This window comes from Rhincodon typus, chromosome 9 (genome assembly GCF_021869965.1).
Source record: "Rhincodon typus isolate 14 chromosome 9, sRhiTyp1.1, whole genome shotgun sequence".
Classification (NCBI taxonomy): domain Eukaryota; kingdom Metazoa; phylum Chordata; class Chondrichthyes; order Orectolobiformes; family Rhincodontidae; genus Rhincodon; species Rhincodon typus.
In genome coordinates this window covers 61,619,186-61,635,298 of record NC_063340.1, presented here as the reverse complement: position 1 = coordinate 61,635,298, position 16,113 = coordinate 61,619,186, and positions in this window count along the sequence as shown.

Below are 16,113 nucleotides of genomic sequence, written 5' to 3'. Positions count from 1 at the left end.
AAGTCCTAATTGGCAAGAATCTCAGCATCAAATGCCCGCAATTTAGCATACATTGCCATTAAATTAAATATCTCATTTAAAAGAGGCCATAAGCCAAAAATGTAAATATTCACACAACTACACAATGGGGTATATTTCTTCTATTGGAGTTAAGCTGTGGTACAAGGCGGAGTAATACAAGACTTGCATCAGGCCATGATCTAACTGACCTGCAATGATTTGGCACTAGCTGGGGCTAATAAAGTGGATAATAAGAACCTTTCCATTTATGAACAATGACCTACTCAACCTTAAAGAATGCAAAATTATTGAAATTCAAAAAAAATGATCTATTTGCTTCAAGTGCTTTACTATTTAGGGTTGTATTCTACATGGAGTTATGGCTGTAATTCTAAATGGGGGCTATTCTTATTTTACATGCTATAATGAGAACATCTCACTCCTCTTCGTCATATTTTTACAGCCTTTTTCTAAGTTAATGAGACACTACATTGATCAGAGGGTATTCTTAGGGACACTGAGACATAAATCTTATGGTGACAATAAAGGTTCCCTTGCCTGTAATTGCTAGATCCTAAGAACAAATCGTAAAATTATGTTATGTTCATATATTTTTCTGATAAAGACAAAAATCTGCATTTAATTCCAAACCTTTATAGTGAATAATTTATCAAAAATTTTTGACATGGTATAAAATAAACAAAGTAATAAGAAAAGATCATTGGATTCACTAACCTTGTTCTTTTCACTCATTCAAATACAGATGCAGCCTCAATTAATTAACCCCTTGTTCTTTCTACTTAAACTATTCAAAAACAGCAAGATTAAATATCCACTGCTCCAGGAATCAAATTCCATGGTGTAGAGTCATAGAGTCATACACCGTAGAAACAGACCCTATGGTCCAAATCATCTATGCCAACCAGACATTCCAATCTGACCTGGGCCCACTTGCCAGCATTTGGCCCATTTCCCTCTAAACCTATTCATATACCCATCCAGATGCCTTTTAAATGTTGTAATTGTACCTGCCTCTACCACTTCTCTGGCAGCTCATTCCAGTCTCGCACCACTCTCTGCATTAAAGAATTAACCTATTTCCTCTTAAAATCTTTTCTCTCTCACCCTAAACCTTTGCCCTCTAGTTTTGAACTCCCCCATCCTAGGAAAAAGACCTTGGCTATTCACCTTATCCATGTCCTCATCATTTCATAACCTCTGTAAAGTCACCCCTCAGGCTCCAACATTCCAGGGAAAAACCCCAGCCTCTCCCTATTACTCAAACTCTCCAGTCCTGGCAACATCTTTGTAAATCTTTTCTGCACCGTCTGAAGGGTGTGCAGCATTCCAAAAGTGGCCTCACCCAATGTCCTGTACAGCCACAACATGACGTCCCAACTCTTATACTCAATGTCCCGACCAATGAAAGCAAGATTCATTATCTCCACCTGTATTTATCTCCATAAATTTCAGCGTTATTTCTAACCAGTGATTTAATAAGCTTTTGCCTTTGGCTAAACTAATCAATGAGGATTAATCCTTCCTGCTATGAAAATCCTTGTTTCAGTCATTATCTATTTGCTGGGTCTACTTCACTTCTGAGTGCCTGCTGTTATCCAAATCAAAAAAAAATACAATCAAGGGTTTGATATGTCCAACAGTCTGAGCAGGTTCATTTTCAGCATTTGGTTCTCAATTCTTTAAAAACTAGATATTGAACACTTGCCAAATGTACCTCTGCACTCTTCAGCATCCCAATTCAAGCTATCATTCTGCAATTACAGTGAAACTCAACTGGCCATTTGACTGCAGATGCATTCTATACAAACCCAAAGCTGTTCCACTATCCCTTGCTGTGCAACCTTGCAGCTATAACTAACTGGTGTAATGATCTCAGTGGATGGTACTACTGGACAGGTCAAATCCCAGAATTAAACCTGATATGTTGGCTCTCTACCCACCATCCCTGGGAGCTACAACTATGGTCTTCTCTGACCAACAACACTCTTCCACTGTATTGGACAGGGCACCATACTACTGAATGACCTTCCCTCCACCCTCCCTCACTGGATTAGACACCCATAACACCCACAGCACCCACTCTCCCCCATCTGCTGCCAGACCCAATTTGTCCCACCCAGCCCTCAATGCTCAATCACCTACTAGGCATGCTTGCCACCTTGCACTGAGGCACCCTATTCACCTGGCACCTGACCATGCCAGTACCTTAATCTCACACTTACCTGATGTACTTACTTGACAGTAGCTTTACTTATTCACTCAGGGGACATGGGCATCGCTGGCTGGCGAGTATTTAATTCCCATTCCTCACTGGAGATGGTGGTGAGCTGTCTTCTTTGAACCACTGCAGTCCACCTGCTGTGGGTTGACACATAATGCCATTAGGTAGGGAGTTCCAGGACCTTTGGAAGTGGTTATGGGTTTGGAAGGTGCTGTCTAAGGACCTTTGGTGAATTTTTGCAGGTAGTACACACGGCTGCTACTGAGCATTGGTGGTGGAGACAGTGGATGTTTGTGGATGTAATGTCAATCAAGTGGGCTGCTTTGTTCTGAATGGGGTCAAGCTTCTTAAGTGTTGTTGGGGCTGCACCCATCCAAGCAAGTGGGGGTATTCCATCACACTTCTGACTTGTGGATGGTGGACAGGCTTTGAGGCGTCAGGAGGTGAGTTACTCACTGCAGTATTCCTAGCTTCTGACCTGCTCCTGTAGCTACTGTGTTTATGTGGTGAGTCCGGTGAGTTTCTAGTCAATGGTAACCCCCAGGCTATTGATAATGGGGGATTCAATTCTGGTGACAGCACTGAATGTCAAGTGATGATGGTTAGATTGTCTCTTATTGGAGGTTATCTTTGCCTAGTATTTGTGTGGCGCAAATGTTACTTGCAATTTGCCAGCCCAAGCCTGGATATTGTCCCCATCTTGTTGCATTTGAACATGGACTGCTTCAGTATCTGAAGAATTGCATTTGGTGCTGAACATTGTGCAATCCTCAGCGAACATCCCCACTTTTGACCTTATGATGGAGAGAAGATCATTGATGAAGCAGCTGAAGATAGTTGAGCCTAGAACACTACCCTGAGGAACTCCTGAGGAGATGTCTTGGAGTTTAGATGACTGACTTCCAACAACTACAACTAAATTTCTGTGTGCCAAGTGTGACACCAAACAATGGTGTCTTTGCTCCCTGATACCCATTGATTACAGTTTTGACAATTTCTAGGGCTCCTTGATGGCACATTCTGTCAAATTTGCCTCTGGAATTTAGCTTTTTTGTCCTTGTTTGAACCAAGGCTGTAATGAGGTGAGGAGCTGAGTGGCCGTGGTAGAACCCAAACTGGGTGTCACTGAGCAGGTTATTGCTGAGCAGGTGCTGCTTGATAGCACTGTTGATAACACCTTCCGTCACTTTATTAATGGCTGGGAGTAGATTGATGGGGCGGTAATTGGCTGGGTTGAATTTGTTGTACCTTTTGTATACAAGACATTGCTGGGAAGTTTTCCACATTTTTGGGTGGATGCCAGTGTTGTAACTGTACTGGAAGAGCTTGGCTATGGGAGCAGCAAGTCCTGGAGCACATGTCTTCAGTGCTGTTGCTGGAATGTTGTCAGGGCTCATAGGCTTAGCAGTATCCAGTGTCTCCAGTCATTTCTTGATATCATGTGGAGTGAATCGAACTGGCTAAAGATTGGTACCTGCTGGGGACCACAGGAAGAGGCCAAGGTGGATCATCCACTCGGCACTTCTGGCTGAAGATTGCTGTGAATGCTTCAGCCTTATCTTCTGAACTGATGTTTTGGGCTCTTCCATCATTAAACAACTCCCCCAGTGAGTTGTTTAATTTCCACCACCATTCACAACTGGATATGGCAGGACTGGAGAACTTAGATCTGATCTGTTGTTGGGAGATCATTTAGCTTTATCTATCACTTGCTGCTTATGCTGTTTGGCATGCAAGTGGTCCTGTTTGGCATGCCTATTGCTGCACCTGGCATGCCCACCTGTACTCTCCATTCAACTAGGGCTCATCCCCTGGTTTGGTGGTAATGGTTGAGTGGGGGATATGCTGGGTCTTGAGGTTGCAAATTGTGCTGGATTATGATTCTGCTTTTGTTGATGGTCCACAGCGCCTCATGGATGCCCAATATTGAGTTGCTAGATCTGTTCGAAGTCTGTCCCATTTAGCACGGTGATAGTGCCACACAACACGATGGAAGTTATTCTCGATGTGAAGGCAGGACTTTGTCTCCACAAGGACTGTGCAATGGTCACTCTTACCGATACTGTCATGGACAGATGCATGTGCAACAGGCAGATTGGTAAGGGTGAGGTCAAGTATGTTTTTCCCTCTTGTTGCCTCCCTCACCACTTGCCGCAGACCCAGTGTAGCAGCTATATTCTTGAGGACCCAACCAGCTCAACCAGTAGTGCTGTTGCTGAGCCACTCGGTGGTGGATGTTGAAATACTCCCATCCAGAGTATATTTTGTGCCATTGCCACCCTCCACACTTCCTCAAGTGTTGTTCAACAGGGAGGAGGAGTGATTTATTAACTGAGAGAGAATGGTACGTGGCAATCAGTAGGGGATTTCCTTGCCCATGTCCAACCTGAAACCATGAGACTTCATGGGGTCCGGAGTCAATAGTAAGGGCTCCGAAGTCAAACCCTCCCAACTGCATACCACTGTGCCACCACCTCTGTTGGGTCTGTCCTGCCAGTGGGACAGGACATATCCAGGGATGGTGATGGTGGGTGTCTTAGAATCATAGAATCCTTACAGTGTGGAAACAGGTCATTTGGCCCATTGAGTCACATTGACCCTCCGAAGGACATCCCACCCAGACTTACCACCAACCCCCCTGCATTTTCCATGGCTAATCCATCTTGCCTGCATATCCCTGGACACTGTGGGCCATTTAGCATGGCCAAACCACTTAACCTGCACATCTTTCTAATAACCTAGATTTCTAACCAAACCCTTCTGGTCTGGAAACTGAGGTCACATATTCCTTGAACTGCTTTGACAGACTTCTTTCTACTAGAGACTATACTTAACCTCCTCTTTTCTGCAATAAGAATGCTTAATTTCTGGATTTCCTGAACTAAAATCAATCTTTGGTTATTGTGAACTGAGAACAGGCTATTATGTTTCCATGTTTACTCTACTTACATTAAACCACCATGGTTTAATTTTCCATTAACACTCCAGGGGTTTGCAGTCACCTGCCCTCTGATATGTTTCTTTTTAATCTTTCACGAAAGTAACTAACATTGATGTCTGATTATTGATATATACGTTATACAACTTTCTTCATACATGGAAACAATCAGAAGTAATAACTTTGAGATAGCAAGAACTGCCGATGCTGGAGTCTGAGATAACAAGGTGTAGAGCTGAAGGAACACAGCAGGCCAGGCAGCATCAGAGGAGCAGGAAAGCTGACGTTTCGGGTCGGGAACCTTCTTCAGAAATGGGGGGAGGGGAAGGGCCCCCCCCCCCTATTTATTTCAGAGCACCCTTCCCCTCCCCCATTTCTGAAGAAGGGTCCCGACCCGAAACATCAGCTTTCCTGCTCCTCTGATGCTGCCTAGAAGTAATAACTCTGTGTGATTACTACACTCCTTGATCCAGGTGCAATGAAAGTAGTAGTATCATCTCAACTGAGGTCAACTAATTCAGTAAGCCTAAAACCATTTGGTCTGCAAGTTTTAACTACATTTAACAATATAGCCACTTAACAATCATTCTATTAGTTTCACCGCAGGTGTCTATTTATACAGATGGGCTCTGGGACTACACTCAGAGATTATGGAAATTATGCTTGAACCAAATCGGGCCTTCTTGTTAACAGGGTGCCTCTTAGTTCAGTTCCCTTCTTAAAGAAACAAGAAAGACGTTATTAAGAAGGATTCTCCTGAGACAAATTGAACATCACTATGTATCAAAGTTAAAATAGAGTGAGAGAGATCAATAAAATAGAGTGGAGATAATTAAAATGAATAATTCCCTAGCATTAATTATTTGTTAATGCAAGTCATTTGCATCACAGTGCATTGTAGACATTAATAAATTAGGTAGAACGATGGTGAAGAATGCCAGTATCAAAGTAACAAGTTTGTTTTAAATGAATAATTAAGGATTAGTATTATTCAATCCATATTTGTTACATAGCTTTTCACTTATTTATGTTCTGCTTCAAAGTATAAGAACTTTGATTAAATGATCATAAATGTCATGAAAGGAAAGAGTTGGAATTTTTGCATTTTTTATTTGTTCACAAGATATGGGCTTCACTGTCCAAGCCAGCGTTTATTGTCTGTCTCTAATTGCCCTCGAAATGGTGGTGGTAAGTCATCTTTCTGAACCACTGCAGACAATTGAAGGTAGGTACCCCACAATGCTGTTACAGAGGGAGTTCCAGGATTTTGACCTGTAGGAGTGAAGCAATGGCATTATAGTTCCAAATCAGAGTGGTGTGTGGGTTGGAAGGGAACTTGCAGGTGGTATTGGTCCCATGTTTCTGCTGACTTTGACTTTCTAGGGTATAGAGATAATGAGTTTGGAAGGTGCTGTCAAAGGAAACTTGGTGAATTGCTGCAATGCATCTTGTAGATGGTACACATTAACGTGACAGTTCATTGATGATGAATGGAGTGAATGTTGCAGCTGGTAGATTAGGTGCAAACCAAATCAGCTGCTTTGTCCTGGGTTGATGCGAGGTTGTTGAATGTTACTTGAGCTGCATTTATCCAGATAAGTGAAGCATATTCCATTACACGCCTGACTTATGCCTTGTAGTTGGTGGTTATGCTTTGGGGAGTTAGGAAGTAAGTTACTAAGGGAGGGAAGGTCATAGAGTCTTAGAGGCCTACAGCACTGAAAAAGATCCTTCAGCCGATCAAGTCTACACCAGTCATAAACAAGCACCAAACAGTTCTAATCCCATTTTCCAGCACTTGGCCCAGAGCCTTGCAGGTGCACATCTAAATACTTTGTAAATATTATGAGTTTCCATCTCTACCACCGTTACCGGCATTGAGTTCCAAAGTTCCAACACCCCCTGGGTGAAAAGATATTTCCTTACATCCCCACTAACTTTCCTGCCCCTTACCTTAAATCTATGCCCCCAGCCATTGATCCCAGCAGCAAGGGGAAATATTTCTTCTCGTCTACCTATCTATGCCGCTCATAATTTTATACATCTCAATCATGTCCACCAGAGTCTCCTCTGCTCTGAGGAAAACAACCCCATTCTATCCAATTTCTCTTCATGACTAAAACTCTCCAACCCAGCTCTTACATTCTAATAAATCTCCTCTGCACCCTCTCCAGTTAAACCACATCTCTCCTGTGGCCTATACAACTTTTCAAACAATTCAAGCAAAACCTCCCTACTCTTTAACCCTATGACTCGGCTAATAAAGGCAAATATTCCATATGCCTTCTTAATCACTTTACCTACCTGTCCCACTACCATAAGGAACCAGAGGACATGCACACTGAGACCATCTGATCCTTGGTGCTTCACAGAGTCCTACCATCATCATGTATTCCCTTGGTCTGTTTGTCCTGTCCAAGTATATAATCTCACACTTATCCAGATTGATTTCCATTTACCACTGATCAGCCCATCTGACCAGCTGCCTATATCCTCCTGTAATCAAAGGCTTTCCTCCTCACCATTTATCACCTCACCAACTTTTGAAACATCTGTGAAACCTTCCTACATTCATGAATAAATCATTTATATATGCCACAAACAACAAGGGTCCAGCACTGATCCCTGTAGAACTCTACTGTACACACTCCTCCTGTCACAAAAGCACCCCTCAAACATTACCCTCTGCATCCTGCCACATGGCCTATTCTGGATCCAATCAACCACGTTTCCTTGGATCCTATGTGCTTTTACCTTGGCTATCAATTTCCTATTCAAGACCTTACCAAAATCCTTGCTGAAGTCCAAGAAGATTACATAATGCATTGCCCTCAACCATACAGCCAGTCACCGCCTTGAAAAATTCAATCAAGTTAGTCAGACAGGACCTCTCATTAACAAAACCAGGCTGACTGTTCATGATAAATCCCAGAGTCTCCAAGTGCAAATTAATTCTCTCCCCATAGAATTGTTTCCCCACTACTGAGGTTAGACTAACTGGCCAGTAGCTTCCTGATTTATCTCTTACTCCCTCCTTGAATAATAGTACCGCATTCGTTATCCTCCAGTCACCTCCTGTGGCCAGTGAGGAATTGAAAATTATTGCCAGCACCCCTGTTACTTCCTCCCTCACCTCACTCAATGGCCTGGGATACATTTCATCTGGCCCTGGAAATTTATCTACTTTTAAGCCTGCAAGACCATTATGAACCTCCACTGTGTCTGATCTAATTTCTTCAAGTGTATCACAGGCTTTCTCCCTGATTTTTATATCCACATTGTCCCTCTCACCATGAACATCTTCACAAGTATTTACATCCTCTAGCTCCAAGCACAAATAACCATTGTGATTCTTAATGGACCCTGCTGTTTCCCTATTGTCCGATTATCCTAATGTACATGTAAAATAATGTAGGATTTTTCTTTATTTTATCAACAGTTCAAGTCCCTTTCTTAGTCTCCTAATTTTCTTTTGAAGTTTATCTCTGCACATTCTGTACTCCTCTAGGGCTTCTGCTATTTTGCACCCTTGGAATCTGCCATTAACCTCCCTTCTTCTCTTTATCCAATCCTGTATATTCCTCAATGTCCAAAATTTGCTGGATTTGTTGGTCGCTTTTTTTTGTCTTTGTTGGAACATGTTGGTCTTACACTTTCCCGATTTCCTTCTTGAATGTGTCCCACTGCTCTGACACAGATTTACCTAAAAGTATCTCCTGCCAGCTCCCTTTGATCTCATTAAAATTGACCTCCCACCAGATTAGAACTTTGATTCTAGGTCCATCCTTGTCCTTGTATGAAGCAGGTCACTGATGAAGCAGCTGCAGAGGGTTGGAATGAGAACATTACCATCTAGAATTTCTACAGCGATGACTCCAAATAGTGGAGAGCTTACCCGAGATTCCTGCTAACTTCAGCTTTGCTGGTGGCCTTGCCCACCATACTTGTTGAAATACGATCTTCACATCAAGAGGAAACACTCATTCCCCCAGTCTGGAGTTCAGTACTTTTCCCCATGTTTAAACCAAGGCTACAATGAGGTCAAGAGCTGAGTTGTTCTAGTGGTATAGTGTGTTCCTTTTAATTTACTTGTGGGACATGGGCATCACCGACTGGGTCAGGATTTACTGCCCATCCCTAGTTGCCCTTGAGAAGGTGGTGGTGAGCTGGCTTCTTGAACTGCTGCAGTCCATGCACTCAGCTAGTCTAGCTAGGAAAAATTAATGAGACTTTGATAGATTTAATTAGTAGCTGGTTTATTAAATATTAAGCTAAATACAGTTCTTCGGAAATATGGCTAACTCTGCTGAAGCCATGCTGATTTTCTCTGAGTCTCTCACAATTGATCTCTTTTGCCATCACATTGGGAGATATTACTCACACTCTTAGACATTAATCCTTTAAAACCCTTAGCCTATAGTGGAACCCAAACTGAGCACGCGTAAGGTGGTTAATGTTGAACAAGTACCTCTTGGTAGCACTGTCAATGACCTCTCCAATCAGTTGTCTGGTGGTTTAGAGTAGATGGATAGGACAGTAATTGAGGGTTGAATTTTTCTTGCTGTTTGAGGACAAGATATGCCTGGACAATTTTCCACATTACCAGGTAAATGCCAAAGTTGTACCCATGCTACAGTTTGACTATGAGTGTGGCTGGTTTTGGAGCACAGATCTTTAGTAGTATTGTGGAATGTTGTCAGGCCCTGTAGGCTTTTGTAGTATCTGATGCCTTAAGCTCTTTCCTGATATCATGTAGAGTGAGTTGAATTGGTTGAAGACCGTTGTCTGGCATGCTGAGGATCTCAAGAGAAAGCCAACGTAGACCACTCAGTATTTCTGGCAGAAAATGGTTGTAAGTGCTTCAGCCTTGTCTTTACCACTGAAGTGCTGGGTTCTCCCAGCACTCAGGGTGGGGCTATTTGTGGAGCTTCCTCCTCCTGCTAAGAGATTTTGAATGTACTTTGATGACCTAGCAATGGAAAGCCATTTGCAAGATGAGAAGTCTTAAATTGTGTGGTGTTGAGGAATTGGCGAATCATCTCATTATGGGGACTTAAGGATTCTGAACCATTAACATTACCTGATGAACTAACTTTTTCTGTTTAAATTTGTTTTTGAAGGTTTTGGACATTTGGAATTCAGGAATTTCTGGCACAAGTGAATGCAAATCATGTCAAAATCAGGCCCAGCTATGATACCTATGCATTATTAACTTGTCTGGTTACACATAAGAACACAAGTACTAGGAGCAGGAGTAGGCCATCCGGCCCCTCGAGTCTGCCCCGCCATTTAATAAGATCATGGCTGATCTTTTTGAGACTCAGCTCCACTTACCCACCCGCTCACCATATCCTTTAATTCCTTTACTGTTCAAAAATTTATCTAGCCTTGCCTTAAAAACATTCAGCGAGGTAGCTTCAACCGCTTCACTGGGCAGGGAATTCCACAGATTCACAAACCTTTGCGTGAAGAAGTTCCTCCTGACCTCAGTCCTACATCTGCTTCCCTTTATTTTGAGGCAATGCTCCCTCGTCCTAGTTTCACCTCCTAGCAGAAACAACCTCCCTGCCTCCACCTTATTTATTCCCTTCATAATCTTATATGTTTCTATAAGATCTCCCCTCATTCTTCTGAATTCCAATGAGTATAATCCCAGCCTACTCAGTCTCTCCTCATTATCCAACCCTCTCAACTCTGGAATCAACCGAGTGAATCTCCTCTGCACCCCCTCCAGTGCTAGTAAATCCCTTCTCAAGTAAGGAGACCAAAACTGCACACAGTACTCCAGGTGTGGCCTCACCAGGACCCTATACAGCTGCAGTATAGCCTCCCTGTTTTTAAACTCCATCCCTCGAGCAATGGCAGACAAAATTCCATTTGCCTTTTTAATTACCTGCTGCACCTGCAATCCTACTTTTAGCGATTCATGCACAAGGACACCCAAGTCCCTCTGCACAGCAGCATGCTGCAATTTTTTTTACCATTTAAAACATAGTCGATTTTGCTGTTATTTCTACCAAAATGGATGACCTCACACTTATCAACATTGTACTCCATCTGCCAGACCTTTGCCCACTCATTTAGACTATCTATATCCCTCTGCAGACTTTCAGTGTCTTCTGCACACTTTGCTCTACCACTCACCTTAGTGTCATCTGCAAATTTTGACACACCACACTTTGTCCCAAACTCCAAATCATCTATGTAAATTGTTAACAATTGTGGTCCCAACACTGATCCCTGAGGCAAACCACTAGCCACTGACCGCCAACCAGAAAAACACCCATTTACCCCTACTCTTTGTTTTCTACTGGTCAACCAATCCTCTATCCATGCCAATACATTACCTGTAATACCGTGCAACTTCACCTTATGTAGCAGCCTTTGGTGTGGCACCTTGTCAAATGCCTTCTGAAAATCCAGATACACCACATCCACAGGTTTCCCATTGTCCACCATGCAAGTAATGTCCTCAAAGAATTCCACCAAATTAGTTAAACATGACCTACCCTTCATGAACCCATGCTGGGTGTTCCCAATGAGAGAATTTATATCCAGATGTCTTGCTATTTCTTCCTTAATGATAGATTCAAGCATTTTTCCCACTACCGAAGTTAAGCTAACTGGCCTAAAGTTACCTGCTTTTTGTCTACTTCCTTTTTTAAACAATGGCGTCACATTGGCTGTTTTCCAATCTGCAGGAACCATCCCAGAGTCCAGTGAATTTTGGTAAATAATTACTAGTGCATTTGCTATTTCCCCCATCACCCCTTTTAGTACCCTGGGATGCATTTCATCAGGGCCAGGAGACTTGTCTACCTTTAGCCCCATTAGCTTGCCCAGCGCTGCCTCCTTAGTGATAATGATAGTTTCTAGATCCTCACCTGCTGTAACCTTCTTGCCATTAGTTTTCCGCATGTTATTAGTGTCTTTCACTGTGAAGACTGACACAAAATAACTATTTAATGCCTCGGCTATTTCCTCATTCCCAGTTATTAAATTGGCCTTCTCATCCTCTAAAGGACCAAAGTTTACCTTCGCCACTCTTTTACGATTTACATATTTATAGAAATTTTTGCTGCCTGTTTTTATATTCTGAGCTAGTTTACTCTCATAATCTATCTTACTTTTCTTTATAACTTTTTTGTGGCTTTCTGTTGGCCTTTAAAGATTTCCCAGTCTATTAGTTTCCCACTAATCTTTGCTTTTTTGTATGTGTTTTTTTTCAATCTGATACTTTCCTTTATTTCCTTAGACATCCATGGCTGAATATCTCTTTTCCTACAGTTCTTACTTATCACTGGAATATACTTCTGCTGAGCACTGTGAAAAATCATTTTGAAAGTCCTCCACTGTTCCTTAATTGACCCACCATAAAGTTTTTGCTCCCATTCTACCTTAGCTAACTCCTCCCTCATCCCATCATAGTCTCCTTTGTTTAAGCACAGGACATTGGTACTGGATTTAACCTTCTCACGTTCCATCTGTATTTTAAATTCGACCATACTGCGATCGCTCCTTCCGAGAGGATCCCTAACTGTGAGATCATTAATTATTCCTGTCTCATTACACAGAACTAGATCTAGGATAGCTTGCTCCCTCATAGGTTCCATTACATATTGTTCAAGGAAATTATCGTGGATGCATTCTATGAACCCCTCCTCAAGGCTGCCATGACTGAACTGGTTTGACCAATCAATATGTAGATTAAAATCCCCATGATAATTGCTGTACCATTTTTACATGCATTAGCTATTTCTAGGTTTATTGCCCGCCCCACCACGATGTCATTATTTGGTGGCCTATAGACCACACATATCAGTGACTTCTTCTCCCTGCTGTTCCTAATTTCCACCCAAATGGATTCAACCTTTTGTTCAGTAGAACCTATTTCATCTCTCACTACCGCCCTGATATCATCCTTAAAAATCAGAGCGACACCACCTCCCTTACCTTCCTGTCTGTCCTTCCGAACAGTTTGATGCCCCTGGATATTTAACTCCCAGTCATGACCATCATGCAACCATGTCTCTGTAATGGCCACTAAATCAGACCTATTTGCCATGCTTTGCGCTGTCAACTCATCCACCTTCTTTCGAATGCTGCGAGCATTCAGATAAAGTGCCCTTATGCCAGCTTTTGCACCTTCTTTTTGAGTCCTATCACCTCCCTAACAGTTCTTGAGTTCTCCTTCCCTTTAACTTTTTTCCTAATTTTCAATGGAGTTGAAGCTTCCTCGTCACCTGCTAACCTGCTGCTTTGCCTTCCATTTATTGTTATACTCTGTGTACGCTCACTCCTCCCTTCCCCCCATTTACTAGATTAAAGTCCTATTAACCACCCTATTTACCCTTTTCACCAGAACACTGGACCCGGCCCTGTTCAGCTGGAGTCCATCCCAGCGATATAGATCCCTCCCGTCCCAGAACTGATGCCAGTGCTCCATGAAAAGGAAACCCTCTTTCCCACACCACTCTTTTAGCCACATGTTTACTTCCCTGATCCTCACCTCCCTATGCCAATTTGCACGTGGCTCGGGCAGCAATCCAGAGATTATGACCCTTGAAGACCTGTTTTTTAATATTGTTCCTAGCTTTTCATAATCCTGAAACAGGTCTTTTTTCCTCGTCCTGTCTATCTTGTTGGTACCTACGTGGACCACAACAACTGGATCCTCCCCCTCCCTGTCTAGTATCCTCTCAAGCTGGTCAGAGATGTCTCACACCCTGACACCGGGCAGGCAACACACCATGCGGGACTCTTTATCCTGCCTGCAAAGGATACTGTCTATCCCCCTGATGATGGAATCCCCTACAACTACAATCTGTCTTTTTGCTCCCCCCTCTTGAATGGCTTCCTGAACCATGGTGCCATGGTCAGTTGACTCATCCTTCCTGCAGCCCTGTTCCTCATCCACGCAGGGAGCAAGTGCCTCATACCTGTGGGACAATGTCAAGGGCTGCGGCTCCTGTGTTCCTGTCTGCAGGGTCCCTCTACCTGCCTCACTCGCAGTCACACACTGTTGTCCCTGGCCGCTGATCGAATTAACATTAGTTAATCTACTAGATGTGACTGCCTCCTGGAACACAGCATCCAGGTATCTCTCCCCCTCCCTCTTCTTGAGATTAAGAAGGATACTATTCGACAATGTTATCATCTTAAACAATGTCTTTAATAGGTCCCACAGAAACACTCACAGAAACACACACAAAAACACTCACAGTGGAGGTAGTCGTCCCTTAAACCAGCCAGTACAGTGAGTTTCTCCAAGTATCTCCCTTTTCAAACCACAACTTTAAAAAAGACAAGTTATGGAAGTTACCCAAAATCCCAAATCATGAAGGACATTATAATTCATTACAAAATGGTATGTTCACACTGGCCAGTTCCACTTTTGTCAGTCTCTACACACGTATTACATACTTTGTTTTTAAACCATGTGCTCATGAGTACTGTTGTTGGTTATTCCTCAAGTATCTGCTCGTTGCAAGTTCAATGTTCCTTCTCAGGAGTTTCATTCCCATGGTGAGTTCTGTTGCCATATTAGTGGATTCAGTTCTGGTTCTGGGGACCAATGGGCTTCTGGGACTGGTGGTCATTCTGTACTTTGTGCAGGTGGTGAGATCATTGTCTTCCTGATCCATTGTTTGCAGTGAAGACCCTCATTGTATGTAGATGTCTGTGGTTTCACAATTCTTCATGTGTATGTTCACAGCACACGAACAAGGTTTAAATTGTTGTACACAGGTCCCACGTTGTCATGTGGACTGACCTTCATCGAGTGTTGAATGTTTGCACTCTGTCTTTATCCAGTGCTCAAGTCTGACAGTGCTTTGACAGTTTTAACCGAGTGAAATTTGGCTTTCTGTCATTTCACTTTGATTTTGTCACTCATGTCTGTTACTACTTCTGGTTTCAGATTACTGCTGGCAATCGGAAGCATAGTTAGGGTACATGTAATGTTGCTTTGAGCAAAATTATATTTCATGCCTTCAGTAAATTTACTCCCCACTCAAATGTTGCATTGTCTAAGTCCGTGCTGGTTCTGCTCAATTTACATAAAAACAAGCAGCAGGAGTAGACTAATTATCTCTTTGAGTGCTATTTATTAAGATCATGGGTGATCTGATTGTTACCTTAAATCCACATTCCCATCTAATCTGATAACTTTTCTTCCCCTTGCTTGACAACAATCTATCTCTGCCTTAAAAATATTTAAGGATTCTGCTAATATCACCTTGTCAGAAAGAGAGTTCCAGGAATTCTTTTTACTATCCCTTTAGCGATTTTCATTGCGGCTTTAGCCTTTTCATTTGCCTGGGCACAGTATGAAGTTGAAATTCCTAATGCTTCATGAAGTACCAGAAATCTTCATTTATGAATTGAGGTCCATCGTTGCTTATGACAAGCTTTCAGAGAGCTGATCCTTCGTCACTTCACCTGATGAAGGAGCAGCTCTCCAAAAGTTGAGGATTTCAAATAAACCTGTTGGACTATAACCTGGTGTCATGTGACTTCTGACTTTGACCACCCCAGTCCAATACCAGCACCTCCAATTCGTGGCTCATGACGATGTCTGGAATGTGATAATGATGAAGAGTGCTTTCAGACAGTTGTTTCAGACAATATTAATATAGGGTTCCAATGGTGTGTTTGATTCTGCAAATTCTCTCCTCTCTGGCTTTTCTGCTCCTCAGTGAGATCTAGACTGTCATACAACTTGGAGCTCTCTTTACTCAGCACTGATAGCAGGGTTGCCACTCTTACATACTTAGTTTTCTTTTAAAAAGGAAAATTCTGTTGCTTTTACATAGTTCTGGCCCTCAGTGTGGAAAAGAATTCCAATTCTCTCTCATTATCTGTTTTAATTTCCACAGCAGCAGGAAAAGGAATATGCACAGTCATCTTGCCTCGCCCAATAATTCAAATTTGC